Source organism: Cucurbita pepo, chromosome 16 (genome assembly GCF_057944985.1).
Source record: "Cucurbita pepo subsp. pepo isolate OVF chromosome 16, ASM5794498v1, whole genome shotgun sequence".
NCBI lineage: Eukaryota > Viridiplantae > Streptophyta > Magnoliopsida > Cucurbitales > Cucurbitaceae > Cucurbita > Cucurbita pepo.
The window spans coordinates 2909980-2929438 of NC_141813.1; the positions used below are offsets into that span (position 1 = coordinate 2909980).

At 35.3% G+C, this 19459-nt stretch overlaps 1 non-coding gene across 1 annotated transcript; it reads right to left on the minus strand.

Annotated features, from left to right (window-relative positions):
• Nucleotides 1-18215: 18215 nt before the first annotated feature.
• Nucleotides 18216-18297, minus strand: TRNAS-GCU (transfer RNA serine (anticodon GCU)). Its single transcript has one exon. It is a non-coding gene; the product is annotated as a tRNA-Ser (tRNA).
• Between the last annotated feature and the right edge of the window lie 1162 nt (nucleotides 18298-19459).

The following is a 19459-nucleotide window of genomic DNA, read 5'->3' on the forward strand; positions in this document are numbered from 1 at the left end:
GAGAAGACAACGTCAGATCTGTTGAAGGCGCTACCGAATATGTACGAGAAACCGTAGACTATGAACAAGGTGTATTTGAGCAAAGAGAGACTGTGGACCGTACATAGGGCAGGCTCATATTTAAATTCCTAGTCTTAGATTAGAATAAGTTGTCAAAGGTAGATGATTAATGAGGAATCAATTAGAACTTCGGGATCTACACGGTAGCTTATTGCGCAGTAAAGGGTAAGACCAAACTTCCTATAGACCAAAGGAAAGTCGTGGAAACCTAGTAGAAGAAGGAAGCGATGAGGGCCTACAAGTAGGTTGGTTACTAAGTATATTTTTATACTTACATCTTTCTCATTTTCTAGTTCACGTACTGGTCAAGGTGGGGAGATGCTCGGGAGCTCTACTATCACAGAGGGGTGTCGACCCAAAGTGTATGTTAGTTGTATTCGACCTGGGACATCTATTAGTTGTATAATTTTTTGGGTTGATTTTGAATTCTTTTGTATCACTCATCTATTGGTTGTATAATTTTTTGGGTTGATTTTGAATTCTTTTTTCCGTTTGTAAACAACTTGAAATTTCTGACAAAGGTGTTATATGTCTTTTAAAGTGTGAAAATTTTATCTTTTCATCACAGTTCGATCCCAGATTCAAGAAACGAAGAATTCCACATATAAGGGTGTGAATACCTCTATGAGACTGTGGGGTAACGGGCCCCAAAGTTGACAATATCTTTTAGCGGTGGCCTTTGGCTAGTACAAAAAAATGAACTTTTCGTCACCTGAGAGATTCGAAATCTCGCAGGGAAACCCCATGTACTTCGCAAGCACACATCTTAAACACTAGGCCAAAGCAACTTTTTTTTCTAAGGAATGAATCTCAAAGAGGCACTAGGGATAACAAAGGTAGATGATTAATGAGGAATCAATTAGAACTTCGGAACCTATACGGTAGCTTAGAGCGCAGTAAAGGGTACGCCCGAACTTCCTATAGACCAAAGAAAAGTTGTGGAAGAAGAAGGAAGCAATGAAGGCCTACAAGTAGGATGGTTACTAAGTATATTTTTATACTTACCCCTTTCAAATTTTTTAGTTTAGGTACTCGTCAAGGTGGGGAGATATTGGGGGAGATCTAGTATCACAAAGGGGTGTCGACCCGGAGTGTATGTTAGTTGTATTCGACCTAGGACATCTATTAGTTGTATAATTTTTTGGTTGATTTTGAATTTTTTTGTATCCGAAACCCTTTTTCCCGTTTGTAAATAACTCGAAATTTCTGACATAGGTGTTCTATGTCGTTTGAAGTGTAAAAAAATTTATCTTTTCATCGCCGTTCGATCCCAGATCAAAGATCGATTTGAGAGGGGAACGAAGCATTCCATATATAAGGGTGTGAATACCACTACGAGATCGTGAGGTAATGGGCCAAAGCTAACATTATCTTTTAGCGGTTGCCTGTGGCTAGTACAAAAAAATGAACTTTTCGTCGCCTGAAAAATTCGAACTCTCGCGGAGAAATCTCATGTACTTAACAGGCACATGCGTAAACCACTCCGCCATAGCAACTTTTTTTTTTAAGGAATGAATCTTGAAGAGACACTAGGGACAACAAAGGTAAATGATTAATGAGGAATAAATTAGAAATTCGGGACCTACATGGTAGCTTTAGGGCGCAATAAAGGGTAAGCCCAAACTTCCTATAGACCAAAGGAAAGTCGTGGAAACCTAGTAGAAGAAAGAAGCGATGAGAGCCTACAAGGAGGTTGGTTACTAAGTATATTTTTATACTTCCACCTTTCTCCTCTTTTAGTTCAAGTACTGGTCAAGGTGTCGACCTGGAGTGTATTTTAGTTTTATTCGACATGGGACATCTATTGGTTGTATAATTTTTTTGGTTGATTTTGAATTCTTTTGTATCCCAAGCCCTTTTTCGTGTTTGTAAATAACTAGAAATTTCGAAAAAAGGTGTTATATATCTTTTAAAGTGTGAAAATTTTATCTTTTCATTGCAGTTGGATCCAAGATTCAACATCAGTTTGAGAGGGGAACGAAGCATTCCAAATATATAAAGGTGTGAATACCTCTATGAGACCTCCAACATAGGTTTGAGAGGGGAACGAAGCATTCCAAATATGTAAAGGTGTGAATACCTCTATGAGATCGTGAGGTAACGAGCCCCAAATTGGACAATATCTTTTAGCGGTGGCCTTTGGCTAGTACAAAAATAGAACGTTATGTCACCTAAGAATTTTGAACTCTCGGAGCGAATCCATATGTACTTAGCAGGCACATGCCTTAACCACTCGACCAAAGTGACTTTTTTTTAAGGAATGAATATCAAAGAGGCACTAGGGACAACAAAGGTAGATAATTAATGAGGAATCAATTAGAACTTCGGGACCTACACAGTAGCTCAGAGCGCAGTAAAGGGTAATCCCAAACTTCCTATAGACCAAAGAAAAGTTGTGGAGACCTAGTAGAAGAAGGAAGCGATGAGGGCCTACAAGTAGGATGGTTACCAAGTATATTTTTATATTTACACCTTTCAAATTTTTTTAGTTCAGGTACTGGTCAAGGTGGGGAGATGCTGGGGAGCTCTACAATCACAAAGGGGTGTCGACCCGGAGTGTATGTTAGTTGTATTCGACCTAGGACATATATTAGTTGTATAATTTTTTGGGTTGATTTTTGAATTCTTTTATATCCCAAGCCCTTTTTCCCGTTTGTAAATAACTTGAAATTTCTAACACAGGTGTTTTATGTCTTTTTAAGTGTAAAAAAATTTATCTTTTCATCTCAAGTCGATCCCAGATCCAACATCGGTTTGAGAGGGGAACGAAACATCCCATATATAAGTGTGTGAACACCTCTATGAGACCGTAAGGTAACGGGCCAAAGTGGACATTATCTTTTAGGGGTGGCTTGTTCCTAGTAAAAAAAAATTACAAAAAAATGAACTTTTCATCGCCTAAGAGATTCAAACTCTCACGAAAAATCTCATTTACTTAGCAAGCATAGGGGTGGCTTGTTCCTAGTAAAAAAAAATTACAAAAAAATGAACTTTTCATCGCCTAAGAGATTCAAACTCTCACGAAAAATCTCATTTACTTAGCAAGCACACGCATTAACCACTCAACCAAAGCAACCTTTTTGTTTTTTAAGGAATGAATCTTGAAAAGACACTAGGGACAACAAAGGTGAATGATTAATGAGGAATAAATTAGAAATTTGGGACCTACATGGTAAGCTTTTGAACTTTTCGTTGCTCAAGAGATTTGAACTCTCACGGGGAGACCCCATGTACTAAGCTAGCAAACACCTTAACCACTCAACCAAAGCAACTTTTTTATTTTAGGAATGAACCTCGAAGAGACACTAGGGACAACAAAGGTAGATGATTAATGAGGAATCAATTAGAACTTCTAGACCTAAACGGTAGCTTAGAGCGCAATAAAGACTAAGCCCGAACTTCCAAGATAACAAAAGGAAAGTCGTGGAAACCTAGTAGAAGAAGGAAGCGATGACGGCTTACAAGTAGGATGGTACTAAGTATATTTTTATACTTACACCTTTCTTCTTTTCTAGTTCAGGTACTGGTCAAGGTGGGGAGATGCTCGAGAGCTCTACTATCATAGAGGGGTGTCGAATCGGAGTGTATGTTAGTTGAATTCGACGTGGGACATCAATAAGTTGTATAATTTTTTGGGTTGATTTTGTTTCCGGTTTGTAAATAACTTGAAATTTCTGACATAGGTGTTGTATGTCTTTTAAAGTGTTAAAATTTATCTTTTCCAATATCTTTTAACGATGACCTTTGGCTAGTACAAAAAAATGAACTTTTCGTCGCCGAAGAGATTCAAACTCTCGCGGGAAAATCCTATGTACTTAGTAGGCACACGCCTTAACCACTTGACTAAAGCGACTTTTTTGTTTTTTGGAACGAATCTTGAAGAGACACTAGGGACAACAAAGGTAGATGATTAATTAGGAATCAATTAGAACTTCAGGACCTACAAGGTAGCCTAGAGCGCAGTAAAGGATAAGCCCGAACTTCCTATAGATCAAAGGAAAGTGGTGGAAACCTAGTTGAAGAAGCAAGCGATGAGGGCCTACATGTAGGGTTGTTACTAAGTATATTTTTATACTTACACCTTTCTCCTTTTCTAGATCATGTACTGGTCAAGGTGGGGAGATGCACGGAAGCTCTACTATCACATAGGGTTGTCGACCCAGAGTGTATGTTAGTTGTATTCGACCTGGGACATCAATTAGTTATATAATTTTTTTTGGTTGATTTTGTATTCTTTTCTATCCCAAGCCCTTTTTTCCATTTGTAAATATCTTGGAATTTCTGACATAGGTGTTGTATGTCTTTTAAAGTGTGCAAAATGTTTTTCTTTATCCATGGGCAATGAGTTTTGATGTATTAGGGGTATCCGTCTTTTAGAAGCTTTAATTTTCGTGTTTATCCTAATTGTCGGTTTAGTTTATGCATGGCGAAAAGGAGCATTGGAATGGTCTTAGTTTTTGCTGCAAATATGTCTTATTGAAAAATAAGACATGTATTGGGATATTTCCCTTCAACTCCACGAAATTTTATTAGTTATTTTTCAATAATAGTTGGAGGGAATTCTTAGAGGGTTTAAATTAATTTTTTCCGAAGAATTAGATGGTCTTCCCGAACAAGGCTTTTATTTGGTAGGTAGCTTCATCTTATTTTGTAGGTAACATCGATGAAGCTACTACGAAGGCTACGAACTTAGAAATGGAGAGCAAAGTTAAGAAATGACCTTAAATCTTAGTGTCCTAACTCCTAACTCCGAATCGAATTATTGGGCTTCAGAAGTGAAAGAAATTATTTTAGTTCAATTAGTTGTATAATTTTTTTGGTTGATTGGTGTTGTATGTCTTTTAAAGTGTGCAAAATTTATCTTGTAAGTCTTTTAAAGTGTGCAAAATTTATCTTGTAAGTCTTTTAAAGTGTGCAAAATTTATCTTGTAAGTCTTTTAAAGTGTGCAAAATTTATAAGGTGAACGAAGAAGTCCTTATAACAAGGTGTGAATACTTGGGCCAAGTGGGCAACATCTTTTATTTGTGGCCTTTGGCTAGTACAAAAATATGAACTTTTAGTGGCCTGGTAGATTCGAACTCTCATGAGGAAATCCCATGTACTTACCTTAACCACTCGGCCAAAGCAACTTTTTTTTTAAGAATGAATATCGAAGAGGTACTAAGGACAACAAGAGTAGATGATTAGTGAGGAATCAATTAGAACTTCGGGACCTACACGGTAGCTTAGAGCGTAGTAAAGGGTAATCCCAAACTTCCTACAGACCAAAGGAATGTCGTGGAAACCTAGTGGAAGGAAGAAGCAATGAGGGCCTACAAGTAGGTTGGTTACTAAGTATATTTTTATACTTACACCTTTCTCCTTTTCTAGTTCAAGTACTGGTCAAGGTGAGGAGATGCTCGAAAGCTCTACTATCACAGAGGGGTGTCGATTTTTATACTTACACCTTTCTCCTTTTCTAGTTCAGTACTGGTCAAGGTGGGGAGATGCTCGAAAGCTCTACTATCACAGAGGGGTGTCGACCTGGAGTTTCTGTCTGTAAATAACTTGAAATTTGCGACACAGGTTTTCTATGTCTTTTAAAGTGGCTAGTACAGAAAAAATGAACTTTTCGTTAACTAGGAGATTCAAACTCTTGCGAGGAAATTCCATGTACTTAGCATGGCACAAGCCTTAACCACTCATCCAAAGCAACTTTTTTTTTTTACGAACCAATCTCGAAGACGCACGAAGGACAACAAAGGTAGATGATTAATGAGGATTCAATTAGAACTTCGAGACCTACACGGTAGCTTAAAGCGCAGTAAAGGATAAGCCCAAACTTGCTATAGCCCAAAGGAAAGTCGTGGAAACCTAGTAGAAGAAGGAAGCAAGGATGGCCTACAAGTAGGTTGTTTACTATTTCAAATACTGGTTAAGGTGAGAAAATTCTCGGGAGCACTACTATCACAAAGGGGTGCGACCTGGAGTGTATGTTAGTTGTATTCGACTTGGGACATCAGTTAGTTGTGTAATTTTTTTCGTTGATTTTAAATTCTTTTGTATGCGAGGCCCACACAGGTGTTGTAAGTCTTTTAAAGTGTGCAAAATTGATCTTTTCGACCGATCCAACATTTGTTGGGAAGGAAAACCAAGCATTCCTTATAATAAGGGTGTGAATCATGAGGTAACCGGCAAAAGCGGTCAATATCTTTTAGCGGTGGCCTTTGGCTACTACAAAAAAAAAAAAAAAAAAAAGGACCTTTTCGTGGCCTAAAAGAGTTCAACTCTCGCAATAAAACTCCATATACTTAGCAAGCACACGCCTTAACCACTTAGCCGAAGTCACTTTTTTGTTTTAGGAATGAATCTCGAAGAATCACTAGGTACACCAAAGGTAGATGATTAATGAGGATTCAATTAGAACTTCAAGACCTACACGGTAGCTTAGAGTGCAATAAAGGGTAAGCCCGAACTTCCTATAGGTCAAAGGAAAGTCGTTGAAACCTATTAGAAGAAGGAAGTGATGAGGGCCTACAAGTTATGCTTTTCTAGTTCAAAGACTGGTCAACGTGGGGAGATGCTCAGGAGCTCTACTATCACAGAGGGGTGTCGACCCGGAGAGTATGTTAGTTGTATTCGACGTGGGACATCAATTAGTTGTATAATTTTTTGGTTGATTTTGAATTCTTTTGTATCCGATGCCCTTTTTTCCGTTTGTAAATAACTTGAAATTTTCAACACAGGTGTTGTATGTCTTTTAAAGCGTGCAAAATTTATCTTTCTGTCGCAGTTCGATTGCTCGAAACCTCTAAAATTAGATCATGACAGATCCAACATCGGTTTGAGAGGGGATCGAAGCATTCCTTATATATAGTGTGAATACCTCTATGAGATCGTGAGGTATTGGGCTAAAGCGGACAATATCTTTTAGCAGTGGTCTTTGGCTAGTACAAGAAAATTGAACTTTTTGTCACATGAGAGATTCGATTCTCGAGGGAAACCTCATGTACTTAGCAAGCACATGTCGTAACCACTCGCCCAAAGTGACATTTTTGTGTTAGGAATGAATCTCGAAGAGGCGCTAGGGAAAACAAAAGTAGATGATTAATGAGGAATCAATTAGAACTTCGAGACCTACACGGTAGCTTAGAGCCCAGTAAATGGTAAGGCCAAACTTCCTATAGACAAAAGAAAAGTCGTGAAAACCTAGCAGAAGAAGGAAGTGATAAAGGACTACAAGTAGGTTGGTTACTAAGTACATTTTTATACCTAGCCCTTTCTCCTTTTCTAATTCAGGTACTGGTCAAGGTGGGGAGATGCTCGGGAGCTCTACTATCACAGAGGGGTGTCGACTCGAAGTGTATGTTAGTTGTATTCGACCTGAGACATCAATTAGTTGTATAATTTTTTTGGTTGATTTTGAATTCTTTTGTATCCCATGCCCTTTTTTCCGTTTGTAAATAACTTGAAATTTGCAACACAGGTGTTGTATGTCTTTTAAAGTGTGCTATCCATTCGTCTCTGTTTTATTTCTCAAAACCTCAAGAATTTTATTGTGACAGATCCCTATGTATTATATGTCTTTAAACTACGCAAAAATTTATGCTTTCGTCGTTGTTTGATTTCTCGAAAACTCAAAAATTTGGTTGTGACAGATCCCTCATCAGTTGTTGAAAGGAATGAAGCATTCCTTATAAAAGTGTGTAAACCTCTACGAGATAGTGAGGTAACGAGCAAAAGTGAGATTCAAACACTCGTGGGGAAACCCCATGTTCATAACAAGCACACACCTTAACCACTCGGTCAAAGCAAATTTTTTTGTTTTAGCAACTAGTCTTAAAGAGGCACTAGGGACTACAAAGGTAGATTATTAGTGAGAAATCAATTAGAACTTTAAGACCTACACGGTAGCTTACAGCGCACTAAAGTGTAAGCCCGAACTTCATATAAATCAAAGAAAATCATGGAAACCTATTAGAAGAAGGAAGCGATAAAAACCTACACGTAGGTTGGTTACTAAGTATATTTTTATACTTACCCCTTTCTCCTTTTCCATTTCAGGTACTGGTCAAGGTGGGGAGATGCCCAGGAGCTCTACTATCACAGAGGTGTGTCGACTCGAAGTGTCTGTTAGTTGTATTCGACCTCGGACATCAATTAGTTGTATAATTTTTTGGGTTGATTTTGAATTATTTTTTATCCCATGCCCTTTTTTGTGTTTGTAAATAACTTGAAATTTATTGCACAAGTGATGTATGACCTTTAAGGTGTGAAAAATTTATCTTCTCGGTTCGATTTCTTGAAACCTCTAAAATTGGGCCATGACATATCCAACATCGTTTGGAGAGGGAACGAAGACTTCCTTATAATAAGGGTGTGGATACCTCTATGAGATCGTGAGGTAATGGGCCAAAGTGGACAATATCTTTTAGCGATGGTCTTTGGCTAGTATAAATAGAGGAACATTTCTTCGTCTGAGAGATTCAAACTCTCGCACGAAAACCCATGTACTTAGCAGGCACATGGCTTAACCACTCGTCCAAGTAACTCTTATTTTATTAGGAACGAGTCTCTAAAAGACACTAATGACTACAAAGGTAGATGATTAATGAGGAATCAATTAGAACTTTGAGCCCTACACGGTAGCTTAGAGCTCGGTAAGGGTAAGTCGAAACTTCCTATAGACCAAAGGAAAGTCGTGTAGACCTAGTAGAAGAAGGATGCATGAGAGCCTACAAGTAGGTTGGCTACTAAGTATAATTTTATAGTTACCCCTTTATCCCTTTCCTTTTCAAGTACCAGTGAAGTTGGGGAGGTGCTCGGGAGATCTACTATCAAAGAGAGGTGTTGACCTAGAGTGTTTGTTAGTTGTATACGACCTGGGATATCAATTAGTTGTATTTTTTTTTAGGTTGATTCTGAATTCTTTTGTATCATGTGCCTTTTTTTTTTTTTTGTTCCTAAATAACTTGGAATTTTTAACACACTTGTTTTATGTCTTTTAAATTGCGCAAAGTTTATCCTTTCGTCGCGGTTCGATTTCTCGAAACCTCAAAAATTGTGTTGTGCAGATCCAACATCAGTTGGAGAGGGGAACGAAGCATTTCTTATAATAAGTATGTGGAAACCATTATGAGATCGTGAGGTAACAAGCCAAAGCTGATAATATCTTTTAGCAGTGGTTTTTGGCTATTACAAAAAAAAAAAAATCATCTCATGAGAGAATCGGACTCTCAAAGGAAAACCCCATGCACTTAGCAGCAACACGTTTTAATCGCTCGACCAAAGCATCTTTTTTATTTTATAAATATCTCTCAAAGAGACACTAAGGATTAAAAAAGTAGATGGTTAATGAGAATCAATTAGAACTTTAAGACCTACCCAGCAATTTGGATCACATTAAATTTTTCATTTATAAATAACTTTAAATTTCTTACCATAGGAGTTAGTATGCCTTTTAAACTTTGGCAAAATTTATCCTTTTCAGTAGTGGGTGGTCTTTGGTTGTTACAAAGAATAAAAAAAAGGAACTTTTGATCCACTCTTGGAGGGAAACACCATGTAATTAGCAACCAAAATGACTTTTTGGTTTTATAAATGAGTCTAGAAGAGACACTAGTAACGGATGTTGACCCCGAATGTCTGTTAGTTGTATTTCACATACGACATCAATTAGTTGTATTCTCTTCGGACAGGTGTTGTATGTCTTTTCAAAATTTATCTTTTTGTCGCGGTTCGATTTCTCGAAACCTCAAAAATTGAGTCGTGACCGATCTAATTCATGGATTATTTCTAGTACCTACATTGTCCATTAACTCTGTTAGTTCTAATTCTTGGATTCTCAATATTAGAGCTTCGAATCATATAATATTCAAAGCTTTTGTTATGATTGAACCAAAGGCTGCAATCATTCTACAATAAACTTGCCTAATAGAGGGACAACACATATGTCACTTACCGTCAATGTTTTCTGTAATCCTGATCTTAAATTAAACAATACGCCTTCATTCAATATAAACATGTTGTCCATTAGCAAACTTACCAATGACTTGAAATGTTGTGTAACCTTCTATCCTGATTCTTGTGTTATGCAGGACTTGGCTACGGAGAAGATGATTGGTTTGGGTAAACAATTTGGAGGTCTCTGTCATATTTCTTAATCTCCAATCAAATCTTCAACTAATCAAGTATCTCAATCATCTAATTTCTGGCATTTACGCCTAGGTCATTTTTTTTTTTCTCGTTTTAAATTTCTAACGGATCAATTTCATCTTAATAATGATACTTTTTCTCATAACGGTAGTATTTGCTCGTTAGCAAAACAAACTAGGTTTTTTTTATTTTTTTTTATTTTTCAAGATGCTCAATAACAACACATTCTACCTTTGATATGTTACATTCTGATGTTTGGGGATCTCATAAAGTTTCTAGTCATTCTAGTTTGCGTTTTCTTATCACTATTGTTGATGATTTTACTCGATGTACTTGGGTTTTTCTTATGCAACATAAATCAGAAGTACATCATTTGTTAATGAACTTTGTTAAATTCGTTTAAACTCAATTTCATACTACTATCAAAACAGTACGATCAGACAATGGGACTGAGTTCCTGTCTTTACGACCATTTTTTACTTCTTGTGGCATTGAATTTAAGCACAATTGTGTCTATACTCCACAACAAAATGGAGTCGTAGAGCGTAAGAATCGTCATATCCTAAATGTTGCTAGGTCTCTCCTCTTTCAGTCACATCACAGCTTCCACTTAATTTTTGGGGAGAGTGCATTTTAATTGTTGTTTATCTTATAAATAGAACATCATCACCATTTTTATCTAACAAGACACCCATTGAAGCAGTCTACAAACAATCACCTACATTTCATCATCTTAAAGTTTTTTAATGTAAATGTTATGCAACTATAGTACATCCTAAGCAAAAATTTGAACCTCGGGCAATTCCTTGTGTTTTCGTAGGATATTCTTGTGGTCACAAAGGTTACAAGTTGTATGACGTGCAATCTCACAAATTCTTTATCTGTCGTGATGTTAAATTTTGTGAAGATGATTTTCCTTTTTCATCAGCTTCACAAACGTTGACATTAGCTCCTTCGATTCTCGTTTTACCATTTCATGATTCATCCTACTCAAACATCTATTCTAATCCTATCCCACCTCTATTTTGTCATCTCCTCCGCATTCTATTCCTTCTCCATATTCACCACTAATTCTAATCCTATGCCACCGGATACACCAGTTCCACTCTAATGTTCTACTCGTACCAAACAGCCTCCAGCTTTGCATAATGATTATGAGATGTCTTATGCAGCCAATTATTTAACCTCCAGCTCAAGTCCCAACACGGGCACCAGGCATCCCCTTCATCATTACCTTTCATTCTCGAGTTTTTCTCCTACTCAACGTGCTTTTCTATCTCTTATTATAGCCAGACAGAACTTAAAACTTATGATGAGGCAATTGGCGACCCATTATGACAGCAAACTATGAATGCTGAAATTGCAACTTTGGAACGTAATCATACTTGGTCTCTTATTCCTCTACCACCTGGCCACAAAGCTATTGGCTATCGTTTGGTGTACAAGATTAAATACAACTCTGATGGTTCTGTTGAACGTTATAAAGTTTGGCCGGTAGTAAAGGGATATACTCAGGTTGAAGGTATTGATTACAAAGAGACATTTTCTCCTACAACAAAGTTTACTACACTTCGTTGCTTACTCACTATTGCTTCTTCTCGAAAATGGTTCACTCATCAGTTGAGTGTTCAAAATGTATTTCTCCATGGTAGTCTTTGAACAGGGAATGAGGGAAAGAGTGAGGAGAAATTTTTCCCTATTACATAAATAGGACCGGAGACAGAGATTTATTCTCCATTCTAGTCCCCACCTAACTCGCTTGACCCATCTCATTCCCGCCCCATCTCAAAGAAAGATTTTTTAAGTTCCATTTCCAAGTTTTATATATTTCTAAAGATTAAGAAATCTATATATTTTCTATTCCAAACTCCGGATGGGTTTTATGTCTTCCACGCTCGTGTGGGTTGGATGTCTTGCTTTCATTTGTTTGATTTATGTAATAACAAATGTCTTGTACATTTGGATTAGTTTTTTTTTTTTTTTCTTTTTCTACATTTGTTTGATTTATGTAATAACAAACGTCTTTTACATTTGAATTAGTTTTTTTTTTTCTTTTTCTAATTGAACTCATTTATTTATGTCATTAGGGTTGCTTTATTTTTGTTGCATTCAACGTTATTATGGTTTATTTAAACTAATCACTATTTTTGTAGTGTTTTTGGATTTTCATAGATTTGAAAATTATATTTTGTTTACTAGGTAGATGAAATAAGTTTAATTGAGAGCAAGGTGGTTTTACTCCAATTTCTAATAACATGAGTGATCAAAACTAATTAATAGTTTATATTGAAAAATAAAAGGTATACATTAACAAATTTATTTAAAATGACTATTTTTTTTTAAAGAATAATAAACGAAAAATTCTCCATGGAGAATCTGATCCCCGCGAATTCCTTGGGATGAATTCCTTACCCTCATCCCCAACAAATAAATAGAAAATTTTGTGAAAATGGAGAATTAAATAGATGGTGGGAATGATGACATGGAATGGACATATCTACCTGTGGCTCCTACACGTATCATGTTTTATGATTGTATGACATATACTATGTTATGTATATGCTATGGTATACATTATGTTGCATACAAGTGATGCTATGATATCATATACACTATTATAGGATTATGTTATGTCATAGAACAATGTTATGTTTTCGATGTTATTTGATGCATGAACCTTCATGTATCATATGACTATGAGACATTAGAAAATCATGTATTATTAATGGGAGGTGCATCGAGATACTTCCCCGTTATGATTAGTATAGACACATACCTTACAATATTTATGTTCCTTATGATATTATGCGGGTCTTTTCCCTTCATAGTATTTGGTAGTGTGAATGTGCACAAGCTCGACGAGCCAGCCCACAGAATACTCTTATACGAGCGCACCTGGTGGTCAATGTGCATATTCATGGGTCGTGTGTAGGGAAATACAACATATCCAACCCTACTCGGACAGAAAAGCAAAGCCCAAACCCATGTCACAATGCATTTATGAAATGATAGGTCCCACTATATTACACGTGATTCATTTTCCAGCCCTAACAGTGGGATTAATTACTGAGTATCTATTAAAGTACTCAAACCATGTGCTACTCTTATTTTCAAGTAAAGGTAAGACACCCATTTACAGATGACAATGTCGCGTTAAAGGCCAAGGAACCAAGGTTAAGGTAGTTGCATTCATGTTATTTTTTAATGATTCTTAGGTTAGATCAGGACATTACTTAAACTCATGTTATCTATTTTCCCCTATGTTCTTCATAACAATATTGTTTTAATGCATTTATTATAAAGTTTTATGCGTTGTAAATGAATTCTTTCATGCATAGTAGTCATGTCATGTATGCCGTTGCCGTTGAATCGAATTTTAGTTTTATTTAGAATATTTTAAATAAAATTGAAACTCAAGGTTAAAATAAATAGAACAACCTACCTAAATATTTAAGTTAAATATTTAAGTTATAAGAACCGAGAATAAAAAGGGATAAGAGATGAGAAAGTAACTCCAAATGTATATTTGTTAACTTAATAAGGATTGTTTTAAATTTATGTTTGTTGTAAATTTGGCTCTATTTTCTCAACACTAATACCTTTTTAAGGTTAAGAAAAACTCAAATCTTTTATCCTTTCAATTTTTTAACTAAAAAATTATTAGAATTATAGCTTTGATATAACACACAACAAGAAATTAATATTGTATTTGTGTATACATTTTTAAAGAAAAAGGGAAATAGGGATAAAAGTAAAAATATCAACAAGTAGTGTTGATGCGCAAAAAAGTCTCGGTCTACGTTGGTATCGGCTGCCAAACAAAGTCTAATGCTTAAATTAACTAAAATGACATAGGGTAACGTAACTTACTATGAACTTGAGATCTCTGGTTCATTTTAAGGAAATTACCTATATCAAATTGTTTCTCTATAAGATTATCTTATCACTTGATTGATTTTTGAAAAAGAGCATCGAGAAAGCTTGACAGAGAGTTTTGACCCTCGAGCTTGGCGTAGGGCTTTGGCACCAAGGTGACCAGTCCAAACCTAGTGAGCTTGACTTCCTTTTATTACTTAATCTTGAATCCTATCATTTTGGGTCTAAATGGTTGGCGACCCAGCTTGACTTCCTTATTATTATTTTTTACTTAAAAAACTATTTTTAAGTGTTTGTCTTTTGTATGAATTCTACTCTACTTTAAGAACAATAGTTTAAGGATTATTTATCGAATTGCTCTTATTATGATGTTAGAAAGATATTTAGCTTTTGTATGTTCTAAAAATATTTATTTTCAATCATTTTAGATTAATTTTGTATCGCTTTCTTCAATTTCAAAATTGATTAATTGATTATAAGTTGAATGCACTTCATTGCTTCAATTGTTATCGGAGTGATTGTTGTTATAGATTTTTTTTTATATAAATTTTATAGTTAAAGCTTATGACAAACATACGTGATAAGAAATCACTACAAAAAGAGTAAGATTCGGATTACCTTGTTGATTGAATATCTCAAGACAAGAACATTGATTGAGATTCGAATCACTACACAAGCAAGATCGATCATGTCTAGCTTGAATGATTCTTGTTGATCAAATATCTCAACGCAAGAACACTTGTTTGAGATTCGAATCACTCCACAAGCACGATTGATCATGTCGAGCTTGAATGATTCAACATGCAACCTAAACTACATAGAATTGCAAAGAAACTTAGTCAAATACTTTTTTTTACTATATTTTTCAAGTCTTCTTACAAATACAACATACATGGGTTTATATAGCCTCAAAATGAAACTATTCACCATTATGTAACATTCATACTTTAGGGTCATAATTAACCATTATGTAAATGTAACCTAAAGTAAATAAAAAGTCTTAAAATATATTAATGAAATACAATAACTCTAAATTACCCTAAATTGTAATCCACAAAAAAATTATAATAATGAAACTTCATTTTTCTTCAATGTGGCATGAATTAAAATATCTTTTGATAATTTCAACAGCATTTTTTTTTAGTATACTGTATAATTGATGTCTCTTGGTTCACATCAATACATGTTAATAATGGCTTTAGTGAAGGACAAATCTATAGGCTACAATGAATAATTGTTGTAAAGCTACAATGAATAATTTATTTATAATCCAATCATAAACTAAGTCTTTTAAGTGAAAGGGTGGAATCCATTGTTCAAGTAATAAGATCCATAATTAAGAAAACTATTCATCTACCTGCCTTATATGGGAAGGAGATTCCTATTTGGTCAAGTCACTAAATTGGTAGATTTTGGGCTACTAAAGTCATTTTCCTCCATACAAATCAAAAGACAAGTACTCACATGAGGAGTTCATAACTCACTCAATGTTAAGATCGATTCGAATATGATTATCGTGTGCAATATTAATTTTCTTAATTAAATGATTTATAAAGAAGGATTAAATTTTTTGTAATAAAGTCTTATACAATCTTATTGTATACGATACTCCCACTCATATATGTCTCTACGTGAACAATTAGAACCCAAATATTGATAATTTTTATAAATTAGACTGTATCAATAGTGTTATCAAGATAAGATACCCAATCATATATATACCATAAGCTATTTAGGTTTTTAATATATTAGAACAATATTATCTTGTATCTCAATTACAGATTATACTAATAACCTTCCATTTTTATTACCGTAGATAACTTAACATCTATTATTAAATAATAAATGATAAACCTATTCCTAAAAACTTAGAGACCCAAAAAAAAAAAAAAAAAAAAAACAATTTTTCCTAAAAAAGTTGAGTGAAGAGGACGTAAGTCTCATGAGCATGAACCTAAGACTTATTTTATGACTAACCAATTTAACCTTCATTTGCATAGTGCTTTTTGTTTTCAACTGCTTTTGATCTAAGTTGCTCGAACATCTTAAACCGTGAATATTTCTCTATCGAATCAATGCACAAGGTCGAGTTATCATGAATCATTAGAGCAACGGATAGAGCCTGCATCAACCTTTTATCTAATAAATGCATCCCTTATAGAAGTCGGGATTTGTTGCACGTATTAGCTCTTGCTATAGTTATCAGAGTAGCAAATACAATCAAACAAACTAATTAATTTAATGAGTCATCGTAGTTTTATCGTCTAAATTAGTTCATACTTACACAGCTATGACTTAATCTTTAAGACAAGCATATGATTACTGGCCGGATCAACAAGGTAGCATTCCAACACGACGTTACTGCCCACTTGCCACCCCAATTTGGGGTCTCCTCCTCTCAAAGTGTGAGAGAGGCAACAATGGGGTCAACATGGGAGGAAACATCATTCATTCATGCTTCATTGAGCAATACATAGACAACATGTTTGAGGGATTTTCCAAACACATCATACCGCCAAATGTACGACATCTAAGAGTGCATGCAATCGAGATGGGTTTCATACAAATATACATCATGCCGCAAAATGCACGGATACATAAGCATTTTGTTTAATGAATCTAATGAACAAATTGGGTAAATTTGAAAGTTGAAAGTATAAAGGTCGAAACGGAGAGGCGAGAGTGTATTGCGTTTCCACTTCGTCATGATGATGATGTTTGGTCTATCAATCTTTCACTATGTATTTAGTAGACATGGATGTGTTAAAAATTTTTAGAAATTATTTGATCTATTAACTGTAAATTTAATGGTATATTTAATATAAAATTTTTAAAATATTCACTAGGTTAGAGATATAATTGACACAAAATTGAATTATGAGATCTATTAGCCACAAAATTAAAAATTTATAGACATAAGATTAGGTTATTGTACCGGTTACTTATTTATAGCTTATACATAAAAAGCTATATAGGATAAAACTATATACGGTAAATAGTTATGTAAAGTAGATGATTATATCTGTTAAAATTATACATGATACATAACAAATTATTGTTTAGAACTTGCATGCTAAAGTCATTCAAATGATAGATCAAATCTCTTGTGGAGTGATTCAAAACACGAGTTTAGAAATGAGTTTTCTTTACTCTTGATCTTGATCATCAAGGTAATTTGTTTCAAAACTTTTCCTTGGGTTGATTCCATATCAGTACCCAAAGATCGAATTAGCCTAGAGGAGTTAACTTTGAGCATCATGGAAAAGAGAGAGAGATTTAAACTACCTTAATGCCCCTAAGAACCTAGCAAACCTCCACGACACCCAAGTATGACCAAGTTAGCTCTATAGGCTATAAGTAGTGTGAACCGTGTCTTCAGACCCTCCTCTACCTTTTCTACTCCCGTAACAATACTGTTGAGCTATGCTGAGGTCAATTAAGGTAGTTGATGGTGTTAATATAACACATGCGGAAGCAATTTGGATCTTAGGCACATTTAGAACATCAATTATAGTAAATAGCTAGCATGTTCATAAGTATTAAAACTTAATGAGTTTAGATACTAACCTTTTGTAGTTCAAACTCCTTTTTCCTCACAAACCAGTTTCGAACCACCACTAGTGTCTTCTCCACTATCCTCCAGCCTTAGAACGGGATTGTGACTAAACTTGGGAGGGATTTTGTATATGTGAAGAGAGTGTTTGTGAGAGGTTTTTCACCAAGAAGAAGAAGACCTTCCATGTACCATGATCACTCTATTTAAAGAGTCATGTTTGCATGTTCATGTAAATTTGAGATCACCAAATTTTGACACTTAAAATTTCACTAAAATGTTTGGGATTATGTGGCAAGCATGCATGTTTGAGTTATCAAATGCAATCTCAGATTCTCTCTTTTTGTTTAATTCGTAAATAAAACAAAAATGCGGTTAAATATATCATGGGCTCCAACGATCTAAGATTAACCGGTTAAACTCATTAACCTTGTTAACCAACATTCGTTAACTACTAGGACACTCCACTATAGATATATTTCTGTCCATTTGATATAACCATGATTAGTAAGTCGATCCTTCACAGTTTGTTCGTAACTAGAGCTGGGTCAATTTACAGTTTTACCCCTAAAGTTACTTCTTGTTTCTTTACATCGCATGAGAGATTCGAACTCTCGCGGGGAAACCCCATGTACTTAGCAGGCACACGCTTTAACCACTCAACCAAAGCAACTTTTTTATTTTAGGAACAAATCTCGAAGAGGCACTACGGACAACAAAGGTAGATGTTTAATGAGGAATCAGTTAGAACTTCGAGACCTACACAATTGTTAGAGCACAGTAAAGGGTAAGCCCGAACTTCTTATAGACCAAAGGAATGTCGTGGAAACTACAAGTAGGTTGGTTACTAAGTAGATTTTTATACTTACACCTTTCTCCTTTCCTTGTTCAGTTACTGGTCACGGTGGGGTGATGCTCTGGAGCTCTACTATCACAAAACGGTGTCGACACGGTGTGTATGTTAGATGTATTCGACGTGGGACATCAATTAGTCGTTTAATTTTTTAGGTTGATTTTGAATTTTTTTTTGTATCTCATGCCCTTTTTTCGTTTGTAAAGAACTTGAAATTTATGACGAAGGTGTTGTATGTCTTTTAAACTGTGCAAAATTTATCTTTTTGTCGCAGTTCGATATCTCGAAACCTCTAAAATTAAAATTGGGTCATGACACATTCAACATGGGTTGGAGAGGGGAACGAAGCATTTCTTATAATAAGGGTCTGAATACCTCGTGAGGCACTACGAACAACAAACATAGATATTTAATGAGGAATCAATTAGAACTTCGAGACCTATGCGATAGGTTATCGTACAGTAAAGGGTAAGTCTGAACTTCCTATGGACCAAAGGAAATCGTGGAAACCTAGTAGAAGAAGGAAGCGATGACACTTACAAGTAGGTTGGTTACTAAGTATATTTTTATACTTACACCTTTCTCCTTTTCTTGTTTAGGTACTAGTCAAGGTGGGGAGATGATCGGGATCTCTACTATCACAGAGGGGTGCTGACCCGGTGTGTACGTTAGTTGTATTCGACCTAGGACATCAATTAGTTTTATAATTTTTTGGGTTGATTTTGAATTCTTTTGTATTTCATGCCCTTTTTTCTATTTGTAAATAACTTCAAATTTGTGACAAAGGTGTTGTGCAAATTTTTTCTTTTCATTTCTCTAAAGTTGGGTCATGACAGATCCAAGATGGGTTGGAGAGGGGAACGAAACATTCCTTATATTTAAAGGTGTGAATACCTCGTGAGGTAACGGGCCAAAGAGGACAATATCCAAAGTCATGACAAATCAAAATGGGTTGTAGAGGGGAACGTAGCATTCCTTATAA